The sequence below is a fragment of the Hyla sarda genome, chromosome 9, assembly GCF_029499605.1.
Source record: "Hyla sarda isolate aHylSar1 chromosome 9, aHylSar1.hap1, whole genome shotgun sequence".
In the NCBI taxonomy this organism is placed as follows: domain Eukaryota; kingdom Metazoa; phylum Chordata; class Amphibia; order Anura; family Hylidae; genus Hyla; species Hyla sarda.
In genome coordinates, this window is record NC_079197.1 from 34912825 (window position 1) to 34929843 (window position 17019).

A 17019-nucleotide genomic window follows, 5' to 3' on the forward strand; every position below is an offset into this window, starting at 1 on the left:
CCTGGTCAGTGCCGCTGTAACCCATCGCTCCCTGGAAGTCCCCACCCTTTACTTAGGTTACAGAGCTGTAGGTATGTTATTGAAGCAATCTTTGTGCAGATGTGCTGTGGAGAATCTGCCTGCTCCACCCTTCCTATTCATTGCACATTGCAGTGTGATTACACTTGCTGTAGATCCAGTCTGGTTACTTTATACCTGAATATTTTACAATAATTAACATCACTTTTTTTTTTGTTGTTGTTAGTTTCTCTGCTGTTTACCTGTTACCATAGACAATTCTTGTAGCTGCGTATGTTCTCCCAGCAGTTCTGTTTTTTTTTCTCGTCTGTGGACTTTACCCTGTTAGATATATGTATTGAATAAAAAATAATAAAAAAAAGCACACATTATCTAGAATCAATAACTTTTTTTTTTCATTGAAAATGTTCTAAAATACCCATAACTGATATACAGAACACACAACTGCTATGACATGGTGACTTCTGGTTCAACTGGAAGTTCAGTGTAATCGATAAAGAAATGAAGTACAAGCGTAAGAAACCACATGAAGGGCATAAAGCAAAAGAAACCACATAAGAGTGTACTGTCAGTCATGGGTGTGACAAATGTCAACACCAGCAGCTATAAACAAGCCCAACATGCACATTTTACCTGAAGTCATATTACAGGTTATGAAATCCTCTTTTATTCTAGTTTCCTGAATAAAAAGGTATTTGTGTGACAAAGGTAAAGCGGAGCTAATCTACTAAAATGGATGGAATAGTCCAGTGGTCTTCAACCGGCGGACCTCCAGATGTTGCAAAACTACAACTCCCAGCATGCCCGGACAGCCAACGGCTGTCCGGGCATGCTGGGAGTTGTAGTTTTTGCAACATCTGGAGGTCCGCTGGTTGAAGACCACTGGAATAGTCTATTAAATAAATAAAAAAAAAATGAATATGGGATGTGACAACCTTTCCTGTAAGAACGTGGTTCGCATAAGGAGTTGTCGATGAAGGGGTCAAGAACCAATAGCCTCAATAGAGCAGTGTGTTTGTTTCCGTGTTTGTGATGTATGGAATAACATAAGGAGTTTCCCGGGATTACTATTTCTTTTTTTTTTTTATGAGCCCTACATGCACATTTTACTTTAAATTATACATTTTTTTTAAAATTGATATTTCCTATATTTGTACATGCAGCTCAGTCCATACAGGGCTCAGGCTCTATGAAAAATAACTATAGTGCACTCTAAATTACTTTCATTTCAATGTGGCACCTAAATACCTTAAAGGGGTACTTCATTGGAAAAGAAACAAATTCCAAATCAACTGGTGCCAGAAAGATAAACAGATTTGTAAATTCCTTCTATTTAAAAATCTTAATCCTTCCAGTACTTATCAGCTGCTGTATGTTCCAGAGGAAGTTGTGTAGTTCCTTCCAGACTGACTACAGTGCTCTCTACTGCCACCTTTGTCTGTGTCAGAAACTGAAGCAAATCTCTGCTGCTCTGGACAGTCCCTGACACGGACAGAGGTTCCGTTGCAGCAGAGTCCCATTGTTTTCAGTGGGATTCTGCTGCACTGTGCACATGGCAGATATTTGCGCCACGGAATTTCCGATTTCCATGTCTGCCTTAAAGGGGTACTCCCGTGGAAACATTTTTTTTTTAATCAACTGGTGCCAGAAAGTTAAACAGATTTGTAAATCACTTCTATTAAAAAATCTAAATCCTTTCAGTACTTTATAGGGGCTGTATACTAAAGAGAAATCCAAAAAAGAAAGGCATTTCCTCTGATGTCATGACCACAGTGCTCTCTGCTGACCTCTGCTGTCCATTTTAGGAACTGTCCAGAGCTGGAGAAAATACCCATAGCAAACATATGCTGCTCTGGACAGTTCCTAAAATGGACAGCAGAGGTCAGCAGAGAGCACTGTGGTCATGACATCAGAGGAAATGCCTTTCTTTCTTTTTTGGATTTCTCTTTAGTATACAGCCCCTAAAAACTACTGAAAGGATTTAGATTTTTTTTTTATAGACGTAATTTACAAATCAGTTTAACTTTCTGGCACCAGTTGATTTAAAAAAATTTTTTTTCCACGGGAGTACCCGTTTAAGATTAAACACAAAACGTTCTTTTGGCAGAATCTGCTCAGAACTACATTGCCATCTACAGTCCTAGCGCCAGCACGTTCCAGCAGACGCCCTCTATTTGCGTAATGTCCACACTTGTTTTTCGGACGCATATTCTGCACATTTTTCCGCCGTGTGAACATAGCGTTAGGCACCATCTGAACCACAGCTTCATTTCGTACTGCAGAAGATTTATTTTTCTTTGGTTTAGCTTTTAACAATTTTCCTACCTAAAACCGCTTCTAGGCACAAGTCACCTACAGTGTGACTATGAAATTGACTGAACAAATCCCGCTGCTCTGACATAAGCTTTGTCGTTGTATTAGAAATCTTTGTAGAGAAAACGCCAATGCACGTAACATGCACGTAAAATGGATTTCTTTGCCCCCCCTAATGTAATACAAAATGCACATATAGGACAGGCAAAGTTTTAACCAATAAATGGCATTTATCTGGCCACTGCACTTGGCGTGGTCATTAAGGCCAAAACAGGCTGTATCTTATAGATTTTATTTTCTACTGATTAAGGAACTTGTTCCAACCAGGGAGCCTCCAGCTGTGGAAAAACTACAACTCCCAGCATGCCCGGACAGCCGGAGGCTGTCCGGGCATGCTGGGAGTTGTAGTTTTGCAACAATTTTACGCATACTGGTTGGGAAACGTTGTATTAGGCCAGATACTGAAATATATTTTTTATTTTCTAATCTATTTCTGTTTACTAATATAGTATTTTTATGTCATTCTTTGTACATTCTTATTTTGCCTGATATGTCGTTAATTGTATTTAGGCTAAGTTTCCACTTGTTTTTTTTTTCTGGCAGTTTTTGGAAGTTTTTGAGCCAAAGTCAGAAGTGGATTCATAAGGGAGGAGAAGTTTTAGTTCTTCCTTTCATATGTCCTATTCCTTTTGAATACACTTCTGGTTTTGGCTCAAAAACTGCAGTGGCAGATATCCAAAAACTGCCAGAAAAAAAACCAAGTGGAAACTTAGCCTTAGGCTGGGTTCACACCACGTTTTGTTAAATACGGCTCCCGTATACGGCTGGGAGGAGGGGGGGGGGGGCTTAATCGCGGCGCCCGCACTCAGCCGTATTTGGGAACCGTATTTAATGTATGTCTATGAGCCGACCGGAGTGAACCGCATTTTCGGCTGTATGCGGTTTCCTGACCGCAGGCAAAAACGTGGTAGACCACGTTTTTGCCTGCGGTCGGGAAACCGCATACGGCCGAAAATTAAGCCGACCGGAGGCTGCGGTTCACTCCGGTCGGCTCATAGACATACATTAAATACGGTTCCCGAATACGGCTGAGTGTGGGCGCCGCGATTAAGCCCCGCCCCCTCCTCCCAGCCGTATACGGGAGCCGTATTTAACAAAACGTGGTGTGAACCCAGCCTTAGAGAGATTCTTTACGGCAAAACCCATGGACACAGGCAAAAATTGACTGAAGCTAAAATGAATGGTAAAGGTATCTGTGTGTGCTCTATGACCTATGCAGAGGTCATTCTACAGGAAAGGGGAGCCTGATCTGTGCACAACAGCTATTGCGTGTACCTTTATTATCTATACACTGGTGTCACCTTTTATTGTAATCCTGTCCGTGATGGTAAAAAGGGTACTGCTGGGAAATTATCTGTAAAAAAACAGGAAATGTCAGGTTTTTAGGCTTTGGGCTAGTGGCCAGAACAGAAACTTCAAGAATTCATGATTATTTTAAAATATAGAAAGTAATTTAGAAAATTACAAAAAAAAACTCTCCAAAAGAATTCTTAAAATAAAATGTATAAACTTGTTTTTAACGATAGATCATTCTCTAATACATTCCCTAAATGTACACCAACGTTTTGTGCCGAACAACAATGCCCGTTCACCACAAAATCTCAAATCCTCATAAAATGTGGAAAATCTATGGCTTTATATAGGCCAATGTCACCTGTTAATGCGTTTCTATCTTAGGCTGCTTTCACTCTATAAAGTTGCTCCATTTTAAAGACCCGTTATAATGTCATGTTAGGAAAACCCTTAAAAACGGCCATTGCAAAATCCCATTCAAGTCTATGGGATTTTGTGATTAGCCTTTATCACCCGTTATAGTCCATTATGAATAACTGACGTTATTTGTAACGGGAGAACAATTTGTGCGTGTAACGTTTTTTTTTTTACTCCCGTCACAAATTACGTCCGTTATTCATAACCGGCTATAACAGGTGATAACGGCGAACCACAAAATTTCATAGACTTGAATGGGATTTTGTAATGGCTGTTTAATTGCCATTTTTAAGGGTTTTCCTAACGGAACTTTAAAACGGAGCAACTTTATAGAGTGAAAGCAGCCTTACGGTAATAGACCAGTCAGTTGCATTAACTGTTTCTTTTCTACGTGGTATTCTTTGTTTGGAAAGTGGTGAAACCCCAGTGCCAGAATCGCAGGGCGTACACTGAGATGGTGCTAGGGGTACATTAGATGTGGATCATGATGGTGCATCTCTAACGTAAAGTGTTTTAGTTCGCCTATCTGTGAATGGTTTCTATAATGGCGGCTTAAAGGTTGCATGTAATTGTAGTGTGCTACTAGCAGTGGAAATGAACAGACAGTAATTCCCATTAATCTAACCTAGTACTGGAGGTTTGTGATGGTATACAGCAGTGATATCCAACCTTAGTCTATGGTCAAATGACGAAATTTCGGGAAGAATTCTACCGAAATGTACAGCCCATTGACTTCAATGGGATTCCGCTGTCCTGTTCACACAGTAAAATTTCCGCGACTGCAATTTCGCATTCTGCTAAATTTACAGACTTGTCTTTAATTTTGTGGAATTCTGCTGCGGGATCTAATTGAAGTCAATAGGGCTTTGACTTTCAGCAGGATTCTGTGTTTTGATAACACAGAAATTCTGCCATAATTCTGCAAGAATTCCGCTGAAAGTTTTGAGAAATGGAATTTGAGCAAAATTGTGGAATTTCGGCTTGTGAACATAGCCTGAGGCTCTCCAGATTTTCCAAAACTACCTTTCGCAGTGTGTTCTGACAGCCTGTGACTGCTGGGAGTTCAAATTTAGCCACATTTTGGAGGCTGTGAAGGAGATTTATCAAAACCTGTCCAGAGGAAAAGTTGCTGAGTTGCCCATAGCAACCAATCAGATTGCTTCTTTCATTTTTAAAAAGGCCTGTGAAAAATGAAAGAATCAATCTTATTGGTTGCTATGGGCAACTCGGCAACTTTTCCTCTGGACAGGTTTTGATAAATCTCCCCCTGAATTCCTATTCTGCAGCCGCCTCTGTACCTTACACCTGTCTGATGCAGGAAAGGTGTAGGTCGGACATTCTGTTGTGTGAACCCAGTTTTATTGTACAAAAAGTGCATGGATTCCAGTGCACTTAAGTTAGTATATTCACACAGGCAGAGGGGTCATGCAATGTGTTCATCTCTGCTAAATTTCTGTGAACTCTTTTAGAGGATGTTCACACAATACAGAAAATGTGCAGATCAGCTTCGGATCATCTATAGAAAATGTGCAGTGTTTCTGCCCCAAAACCACAAGTGCACCAATGTGTTTAAAAAACTGTGGATGAGTTGCAGAAATGCTGCAGATTTTATCTGCTCTGTGTGAGCTTACCCATACCTCATTTTCTTTTGTGTTCCACAACAGATATACCTGCAGACGTAACCTTTTAACCAATGGCGAACATAAAAATCACATAACAAAAGTCAGAATTGGGCCCTCCCCTTCTTACCTCTCCTCTCTGTGCTGCGGGCAGTCTACCTTCCTTCCTGTGCGCTTACCACGGCTGTAGACTAAGCTAAACTTCACACTGCTCTTTTTCTGCATAATAATAATGGGAGATATCAGACTTTTTATCACCATCATGTAACTAATCATGTAAAACATGTAATAATAGTAATAGATTTTTATAAGTTAATTTAATATTTTTATTTCTAACAACTTTGACTCCCCTGCTCAACTCTACAGGCCAGGCGCTTGCTTACCTTTGTTTACCTGAACTATAAGTTGTAGACATAAAGTCAGTGGCAGTCATCAAAGGGATGAAGGAGAACTTGTGTGGCTGGCTGGCAATAATCAGATGTTTTCTGCTTTTTGGTCAGCAGTTGGCACCATTAAACACGTCAGCAGGTTTGCACAGCAGTATTACATTGCCAATCAGCAGGACAGGAGCCCTCAAGCCCATGGGCCCCACAACAGTTTTATGGTCTGCCTTTATTGGTTAGGCCCCTTTCACACTACCATTATCCTCCTGTAAAAACCTCTGTCATGAACTCCCGTCAGAAAGTCCATAAAACGGCCGTCAAAAAATCCCATTCATGTCAATGGGATTTTTTGACCATCCTTTAGCATCAGTTATGTCCCGTTGTGACTAATGTCCGTTATTTTTGACAGGACAAGTAATGGTGCATGCAGTAACTTTTGTCCCGTCAAAAATAACAGTGGAATATTGTCCGTTAAAATTTTAACATTGACGACTATGGGTATCGGATGTTCATAAATGACATCCCTTATTGTCTGTTATTTTTATGTTCCGTTATGATCCATTATTGCTACTGAGCTCTGTTTCAGAGCTCTGTGTTAGCAGTAGGGTCCTCCTGCCATAGCGTTTCATTTCATGTAAATGTCGATGGTTAGTTTGCACTGACACTGATGCTCCCTGAGCCTGCAGGACAGCTTGAATATCTTTGGAACTTGTTTGGGGCTGCTTATCCGCCATCCGGACTATCCTGTGTCGACACCTTTCATCAATTTTTCTCTTCAGTCCATGCCCAGGGAGATTAGCTACAGTGTCATGGGTTGCAAACGTCTTGATAATGTTGCACACTGTGGACAAAGGCAAATCTAGATCTCTTGAGATGGACATGTAACCTTGAGATTGTTGATACTTTTCCCCAATTTTGGTTCTCAAGTCCTCAGACAGTTCTCTTCTCCTTTTTCTGTTGTCCATACTTAGTGTGGCACACACAGACACACAATGCAAAGACTAAGTGAACTTCTCTCCTTTTTATCTGCTTTCAGGTGTGATTTTTATATGGCCTATGCCTGTTACTTGCCCCAGGAGTTTAAAGGAGCATCAAATGCTTGAAACAATCTTATTTTTCCACAATTTTGAAAGGGCACCAATAATTTTGGAGTTTGGTGTGACATTATGTCCAATTTTCTTTTTTTCTGCCCTTTTTTGGTTTAGTTCCAATACACATAAAGGGAATAAACATGTGTATAGCAAAACATGTGTTACTGCAATCCTTTTCTATGAGAAATATTTCAATTTCTTGAAAAATTTCAGGGGTGCCAACATTTACAGCCATGACTGTATATGTCAGCCTTTAATCTAAAAATACTATTGTTTTTCTTTTCTGTATATGCTTAAGGTGATAGATTTCCACCCCATTTTGGTAAAGCATTCCTTATATGAAAGAAAACATTTTCTTTATATGGATATTAAAGAGTACCTGTTACCAAACTAAACTTTTAATATATTCTTCCTTATGTAATTATAAGACACTTTGCTATTTACTTGCTGTTAAAATTACCAACCTTTATATGTTTTTAATGTGATTGAAAAAGCATCCACTAGGTGGCTCTGTTCTGTTCCCTGCGCAAGTCAAACAGTTAGTTGGTCTCCTCCCAGCCTGGCAGGAGACCAAACTCAGGAAGTGCGTGCGGGACAATGCGAGGCACAGCTCTCACAGGCTTCTGTGACATTGCACCTGCTGGGGAACGTTCACTTTCTCCTCCCGGGAGCTCAAACAATGTGAGCAAGGGGAAAGGTATGCTACACAGCTTTTTAAAGCTCGGGAAATATTTTCAAGGGCAGGAGGGGTGTTAGGAGTAGTTAGGAAATATAATCTGAGTTAGTTTAGAAAATATGGTTTGATGACAGGTACTCTTTAAAGGGGTACTCCAGCGCTTAGACATCTTATCCCCTATCCAAAGGATAGGGGATAAGATGCCTGATCGCTGGGGACCCCCGTGATCTTGCACGCAGCACCCCAGTTAAAATCAGTCCCCAGAGCATGTTCGCTCCGGGTCTGATTACCGGCGACCACGGGGCAGGCGGCGTTTGACGTCACGCCTCCGCCCCCGTGTGACATCACGCTCCGCCCCTCAATGCAAGCCTATGGGAGGGGGCGTGACGTCACACGCTGCCTGCCCCGTGGTCGCCGGTAATCAGACCCGGAGCGAACATGCTCCGGGGACTGATTTTAACTGGGGTGCTGCGTGCAAGATCACGGGGGTCCCCAGCGGCAGGACCCCCGCGATCAGGCATCTTATCCCCTATCCTTTGGATAGGGGATAAGATGTCTAAGCACCAGAGTACCCCTTTAATGGAAGCAGCGGGGGCAGAGTGGTACAGGCTTGGTTGGCATAAGGTCCTGTCAGCAGATTACAGGCTCTTAAGATATGGGAAACACGGGTGAGAGTCTCCTAAAACAACCTGTAGTCTGTGCATGAGGTAACAGGGAAGCAGCTGAGCAAATCTGCAAAGAACCATATTACAGAATATATATGAAGTTGAGAAAAATCTGTAGTTAACAGAGAATTCTTCAAGCTGTAGGGTAAGGCTATGTTCATATTTGTTCATAGTTTTTAAATTTTTTTGTTTTTTTAATCGTAATAGTTTTACAATCATTTTATGTGTTTTGCATGTGTTGTGTGCAAACATGTAAAAATACCTTAACATTTTCAAATAAAGCTAACCTGATTTGCATAAAACTGCAAAACACCTGTAAATTAGCATACAATGTGCTGAAAAGTGACTGTAAAACAATACTCTGTAAAACAATACTCCAAAAGACAATGAAAATAGTTTATTAAAAATTTACCGTAAGCTTTGTTTGGCTTAAAACATGTGTTTTTGAGGCCCAGAATACTCTGTGTGAACATAGCCTTACAGAGGCTGCAGGAGATGATTCCTTCTATTAGTTAAGCTCCATTAAGGAAGAGAAGAAATCAGAAAAGAAAAACTGAGTTTTAAATTATTTTTTTTTCACCATATTTCTATGTTTTGGGCCATTACGTTCCTCCCTTTTACAGACTGGTGTTGGCCAGTATCAGGTACTTATTACATGAAGATGTTCATTACCAAATGTCATCTCCATTCCCTCCGATTAATGAGACGTCTTATCCCGTGGCTTGTAATAATCCCGAGCTACCAATAAGCAAGTATAAAGGCTCAAAGCAAGTGCTAAGGCCATTCACACTAAAAATAGCTTTAATGCATTTAAAGTAATTTGCGTGTGTCACAGTGTGTTAGCGTACACAGCTATTATTGTCTGAGCGGCAGCTTCCTCCCTAATCTGAACTGAGAACGAGTGATTTTTATTGCTGACCCTTCCCAGTGCACTTTGGACATTGTTTTGACAGCTTAGAACGGTGTGAAAACCATATTTCCTACCGTAGACACACCTTGCACGTTTCTTACCCTTTCCGTTCCGGTTACTTACACCTTTCTTTGCGGAGGAAATGTGTTTATCTGAATGAAAAATCCCAACTGCTGCCTCTTTATACAGATATTTTGTTATATGGGAAGTGTAGCCTACCATATATGTTTATTGGTGTACAAAGGACATGGCTACTTGGCTGCAAGCAACACAATTTAATGGAAAAATCCAGCATTAAGTGCAAATCCATACTAGACAGACTTGCTGCAGGTTTTTCTACAGATTTTTGCTGAAATAATGAGCAGTAAAATAAATCACCAGGCAAGTGGATGAGCAGAAGTCTTGGGTGCAGGTTTTTGAAGGGATATTCTGGGGAAAATTATTTTTCACCTCATGGCATTACCGTTGTGCAGCTAAATAGCAGCATGTGTGCTTTGTTAGGGCTCTAGTACAGGGAACGATTATCGGCTAAGCGAGCAGCTTGTGCGTTGGCTACTCAGGTCCTTTTTGAGCAGCTAAAAATGATCAGTCGTTGGCGACACGTGTAATATGGGATGTGCGGCCGGTGGCTGATTGCAGCAATGGGGAGGCATGAACCATTCAGTGATCGCACTACGCTCGGGCTGTCTGTATGGCCTATAATTGAGCCTCTCATGAACTTACTAAGAGAAAGGGACTTTGGGTCCCAATCGCTGTGTGTATCAGGCTGTCTCACTGGAGTGCATTGGAGACCAAAGCAGGGGTGGGATTTTAGGATAAAAGCAATACAGTAAGAGAGCGAGCAGGGCATCTGTTTAGAGGGACAAAAAGATATAGTTGTCGGACACACATTATGTGTATTGAATGCTTAAGGCTAGGTTTCCACACAGGTTTTTTCTGGCATTTTTTGGAAAATGACCATTGCAGTTTTAGAGCCATAGTCAGAAGTGGATCCAGTAGGAAGGAGAAGTATACGTACTTCCATTATATTTCCCATTCTTTTTAACTACACTTCTGACTTTGGCTTAAAAACCGAAGTAGCAGTTTTCCAAAACAATGCCAGAAAAACCTGTGTGGAAACCTAACCTAAGAGAAGTGCACCTATCTCACCGTGAGACACGCTGTCGTCCATACAGATCCTATTTTAGGCATAGGCAACCTTCAGCACTGCAGATATTTTGGACTACATCTCCCATTAATCTTTGGCAGTATTTTGACTGTAAGCGCATCATGAGAGATGTAGTCAAAACAACTGCAATGAGAAGGTTGCCTATGCCTGTTCTATATTGTACCATTGGGCCTGTAGACAAGGCTAGTATAAAAGGAAAATACTCTGTGCGATAACGGAGAAGCTGAACTGGAAACTGGGCTCCCTCTCTAAGGCTGGGTTCAATCCTGCACAAGAGGCTCTGTCACAGATTCCATCAAAAATATTAGACAAAATAGTGCAGCTGTTTTTTCCAGTAAAATGCCGGACACCATGTCCGAAACCCCAGGAATCTGATAGTCGCTGGGGTTCGTCAGGGTTTTTTGGTGTCTGGTGTGCAATAGGTCCGTCAGTGCTGTTTTTTCCATTCTACTACAGTGATGGAGCAGAACAATGGAAAAACAATTTACGTGGGAATTTAGCCTAATATTTTTTCCTTTAAAGTTCGCCCCCCCATGGTAAGCCCAAAAAGTTACTGTGGTGTTCCATGCATGTCTAATGCTCATGCTGACCTTGGGTTTCCTATGGCAGAGATTGAAGTAAAAGTAGAATATTAGAGGCCTTGCTTCCCACTTTCTCTGACAGTCCTCCAGTTTTGGAAAGGCTCTTTAATTCATGCATAGCACATTGACGTTTATTACGAAGTGTAAACAATGCCTTAAAGAATAGGTTTATAAAGTCTGTAAGCGGCAGCTTTATTAATGTTAATACCAATTATTTCCTACTTTGTATTGTGCCGAAGATGTTTCCACAAATAACTGTCTGCACAGTCTTGGCAGAGGTTTGGCTCCTGGGCTGATCCTGTAATGAGGTTTATTTTACGTCTCCAGGAATGTAACCTCTAGTCGTTTTGTCATTGGACTGTGTTCTGTCTTAGATCTTTCTTTTGTTTTACATGTGGAGCTGTTCTCAGGAAGCACTTAACGCTTGCACAAGAGCTCTTGCTCTTTCTGTGTTTACGTCGGTTTCTCACCTCGGTGGAAGACGCGCTCGTGTTGTCATTGGCCCTGAAGTATTTGTGGCCTGTGACAGGAAATTGGTTGTGTGATTCCAGAATGTGACGTTATGGTTTTTTTCTTTGCGAGAAATTGAGGCCATTGGTAATATGAACCAATCTATATTGTTTGTAGACGCGCAATAGTTTAGAAGTGGCTAAGTAAACACTGAGATTCTTCCCTGCAGCATTAAGTGTGATCTGTGACTTTCATCTCTTTTAATATACTTTTTCTTTTTTCTTTCCATTTTGCAGTGATTTATAATAATATCCTAAAAAAGCTATTGAATGGCCAACTGTCAGTAAAGCAAGCTGTCTGTTCTACCTGCTGCAGCGGATTCCACAGAAACCTTCATGCTGGTAAGTAGACAGATGATATGTACACACAATGAAAGGCCCCGGTGCTGTCAGATTTAAGATTTCTTCTTTTAGGTGCTGACAACTCAAACTCGGAAGTATTTGGTGTTGACTGCAATGTGTCTCCTTTTATACGTTGGAATTGCACCTCTAGTTACAGAACTCGTGTTCCGTGTGAGAGACATATTAGGGGTGTTTATCGATGTAATTTGCGCTCCACGACCCCTACCATTCATTAGAGCACATAGCAGTTTCAGTTAGCATCAGCCTCTCCCCTGGGAAATACAATGTAAGGAAGTCAGTGGGAGACTGATAACTTTTATATGGCTTAACAAACACCTTACCTTAGCCAATGGTACAGACTTTATATCGTAGAACTCCATCAATAAAATCTTCTAACATACATCAGCGATCTATCAGAGGTTTTCTAAAACTGCGCGCATGCATAAAGGGTTTAAAGGCAATGGACACCTTTTAAAAAGCAATATATATTTTTTCTATTCTTGCTTACTTATTGTGGTGCAAAAACATTTTGTCTTTAGGTCTTCATTAACAATTCTGCTTACTTTTGCTTGCACACCATGTTTATGGTGTATTCACATGTACAGTATTTTGCGCAGATTTGATGCGCAGATTTCAATGTAAACTAAATAACTGAATACAGCTTCTAATCCTGAGCATTAATAAGTTAATGTTTTCTCTACAGCAGACTGCTTTCCCCTCTCTTTCCAGCCTTTTCTCCTTTTATACTATCTTAACTGGTCTATAACCTCGCACTTGCTGTAATCTCTAGGGGCCCTTTTACACAGGCACATGGGCACAGGATAATGAGCGCTGATATTGCGGAATCGTGCAGACCATTAAATTCACCATAGTCAGTTGCACATCCCTTGTTTCCACAGGGCGGTGTACAACTCACAATGATAATTTAAATGGCCACGAAACAGATTCAATCAGCCAACAAAAGACCGTTTGCTCAGTTGTCAGCTGATCACTGACCCTTTTACACAGGCTGATTGTTGGTAAGGAACCTTATTAGGAACACTTATTTGGCCTATAATCAGCTCGTGTAAAAGGCCATTTGCGCTGAGAGAGCAGAAACTCTGTCAGAAGTCTGTCAGCTAAATGGTAGGAAATTTCAAATGAAGACTAGATGAAAAGTTCTTCACTTTGCGTTGAGGAACCAAATTATTGCAAAAAAGTATTGCAAAGGTGTCTACAGCCTTTAATGGCTATTCCAACTACCTGACAGATAAGGATCCAATAACCCTTGTTGTACAATAGCGGCTACCAAGTGGACAAAATAAAAGGAGAGACAAATAACCATGTGGTAGACTTCCAGTCTTACTGTACATTTACACTGGTTATTTCATCAGAACATTGTTAAAATCTGCAGGAAAGACCATACAGAATTATGTGGCTTTTAGGGCCTATTTTCCTGCGCAAACTGAAAAAAATAAACAAACAGCTTTTTAAAATCGCATTTTCAAATCTTCTGTTGATATGGAAATCTACAGCTAAACTGTAACACTACATTACTTGCAGATTTCATTGTGGATTTTTTTCCCCCATTGATATCCAGAGGGAAAAAAATCCACTAAGGCCCCTTTCACACTAATATATGTTCCGTTATGAAAACCCTGAAAATCGACCGTTACAAAATCCCATTATAGTCTATGGGATTTTTACATTATCCTTTTAACCCAGTCATAGCCCGTTATTAATAACGGACGTTATTTTGTGACGGGAGAAAGTAACGGGAGAAAAACGGCCAATTTTCAGGGTTTTCATAACGGAACATATAACGGGTCTTTAAAAATGGATGAATGTATAGTGTGAAAGGGGCCTAACAATCTATGACCTAATTGATGCGCTGCTTATTTTATCATCTGCACCCAGGTCCAGTTTTTTTGCAGGAAATTATTACTGCATGTTAAATGGGATTTTGTAAAAGTGGCATCTGCTTGCCTAAGGCTCTATTCCACCGCAGATATTGTCTGACCTAAGTATATATGTACACGATGCAGGTTTTGTTGAATGAATCTCTGCAACTGAAAATCACTTCTGCACGTCTGAATAGGGTTGTTTCCAGGAATAGAAAAACAGCACCATCCCTGTGCTCAGGTTATTTGTAATATTGCAAGAGGAAAAGAGTCTTTGGTCTTGGACACCTGTCATTCAGCAATGCAGATCTGCCGGTGTCGCCTCACTGTAATGTGTTTGCCTGCATTCATATTAATATCTCTTTTTGCCACGATGTGGGATCTAGAAGAGGTTAACATTTCCATACAAAATAGTGGATGTCATTTTTATGTGTTTTTGTTACAGTGATTTTCTTTTTATGTACTCACACATTTCCTCATTTTATCCACAAGGTTATCAGCCTAGCACCTTTTATTCTCACTCTTTGTTCACACTCCCCCTCAATATTTCTGTTACTGGATGACTATCTGTGTGTTTATCTCGGCTATCCAATTCTTACGTAACATTTGCCTTCACTCATCTGCAGTGAAAAATAATGGAGTACGGCGGCCTCAATTTATACTGACATTGTGTATGGTCTGTACAACCTGTTAGCCGCATTGTACTCCAGACTGATAAGGTGAAGGATTGAAATTTTGGGGACATGAGAAGGGAACCTGTCACGTTGGGCAAGCAGTCTGATCTACCAACATCATGTTACAGAGCAGAGGAAGGGAAACAAATCTATTTATAATTATGTGAAAAGATTCTGTATAACTTGTATTTTATTTATTAAAATGTATTTATTCTGGGCTTAGGAGTCAAGGGGGTTGTCCTACTCAGTGATTGACAGCCAACTATGTATGCACACTCAAACAAGGAAGGCTGCCAGTTAGTGAATCCGCCCACTGGACTCCTAGTCCCAGAATAAATAGGAATTCCAATAAAGTTACATATGTATCCAATTGGGGTCGCCTTCTATGATTTTCATTGTCCTAATAGGGTACATAGACATGGGCTTGCAATAAATGTTAGATCAGTGTTCTCAAACTGTGGCCCTCCAGATGTTGCAAAAACTTCAACTCCCAGCATGTCCGGACAGCCGTTGGCTGTCCGGACATGCGGGGAGTTGAAGTTTTGCAACATCTGGAGGGCCGCAGTTTGAGACCAATGCTTTAGATCCATGGCTGATCTTTGTCAGGGCATTCATCTAAGAGTATGTTCACAGTACGGATTGTGAACGGAATCTCCGCTTGCAGAATTCCGCGAGCAGAGATTCCATTCTGGCGGCTGTTAGGACCGCGCGGCACTGCGCCATCACGATTGACTTCCGCGCAAAGAATGAACATGTCCTTTCCTTGCGCGGAACAATTTCAGCAGAATTGTCCGCTGCTGAAATTCCGCAGTGTGAACGGGTCTCGCGGAAACCCATTCACACTGATGCTTATGTTCTCAGCGCGTAATTCCGTTCGTGGAATTCTGCAGGAATTACGTAGTGTGAACATACCCTAAGGGAGATTGGTTGGATTGCTGGACCCCCCCCCCCCCCCCCAATCAAGAGAATGGGGGTCCCATATTCCCTCGTGTGAATAGAGAGGTGATGCTGCCACTTCATTCTATTCTAAGGGACTGATGGAGGTAGTCTAGTATGTCTAGTATTGTACTCTGCTATATGCTGTTTTCGTATAGTTTTTGTTGCCTGAGTTAGGAGTAGTAGAGCAAATCTACAGTAAGATTTATGAACCTGCCATTAGTTCATTTAACCTCATGTCATTTTTAAGCGACTCTGTTGTTACTGTAGCTTCACTAGTCAGAAGTGGATTCAAGTCAAGTATATAATGACTGGATGCATAAAATATTACCATGAGCCATTGCTGGAGCTTTTTTTTCCCCTATAGCGAGTATAGTATATGTTACGATAGTATTTAAGTAGTGCTAGTTGGATGAATGTGCAGTGTGGACAAACCTAAATAGTACTATTTGTTCAAGAATGGTGACATTCCTTGCGTTCCTAACCTATATTTTGTGTTTTGCACATATATGTTTGAAAGATTTCCTGTGAACAGATGATAGCAGGTAGCACAGGCAATGAAAACCTGTCCAGGTTGTGTCCAGCTGATCCAAGTGCATAGTTCATTAAGGAAGAAGAATGCTTAAAGGAGTTCTCCAGTACAGGAAACTTATCCCCTATCATAAGAATAGGGGATACGTTTCAGATCGCGGGGGATCCGACTGCTGGGACCCCCCACGATCTCCCGCACGAAGCGGCGGCTGACACGCCCCCTCAATACAACTCTATGGTAGAGCTGGAGATTGCCTTCGACAATCTCCGGCTCTGCCGTAGCACTGTATTGAGTGGGCATGTTGGCCGCTGCTTTGTGCGGTGGTCGACACAAGCTATCTGGCCGGAGAGCCAGGGCCCTGTATGGGAGATCGTGGTGGGGTCCCAGCAGTTGTCCCCTCTCCTTTGCATAGGGGATAAGTTTTCCTGTACTGGACTACTCCTTTAAAGGGGTACACCGGTGGAAAATATATATTTTGTAAATCAACTGGTGCCAGAAAGTTAAACAGATTTGTAAATTACTTCTATTAAAAATCTTTACCCTTCCAGGACTTATTAGCAGCTGTATACTACAGAGGAAATTATTTTCTTTGTGAATTTCTTTTTTGCCTTGTCCACAGTGCTCTCTACTGACACCTGATGCCCGTATCAGAAACTGTCCAGAGCAGGAGAAAATCCTCATAGCAAACCTATGCTTCTCTGGACAGTTCCTGACACGGACAGAGGTGTCAACAGAGAGCACTGTGGACAAGACAAAAAAGAAATTCATAAAGCAAAGAATTTCCTCTGTAGCATAAAGCTGCTAATAAGTACGGGAAGGATAAAGATTTTTTAATAGAATTAATTTAAAATCTGTTTAACTTTCTGGCACCAGTTCATTTAAAAAAAAAAAGTACCCCTTTAACCACTTATGGACCTTGTTACGTGCCTTGAGGGTGTAGTTTTTTTTTTCT

At 41.1% G+C, this 17019-nt stretch overlaps 1 protein-coding gene across 6 annotated transcripts in view; it reads left to right on the forward strand.

Moving 5' to 3' along the window:
* STRBP (spermatid perinuclear RNA binding protein) overlaps positions 1-17019 on the forward strand; it is a 163189-nt gene that overhangs the window by 43046 nt on the left and 103124 nt on the right. For all 6 annotated transcript variants that reach the window (XM_056539275.1, XM_056539271.1, XM_056539276.1 and 3 more), the window contains exon 2: positions 11941-12045. The gene's annotated coding sequence lies outside the window, so the exon portion shown is untranslated. The remainder of the gene's footprint in view (positions 1-11940; positions 12046-17019) is intronic.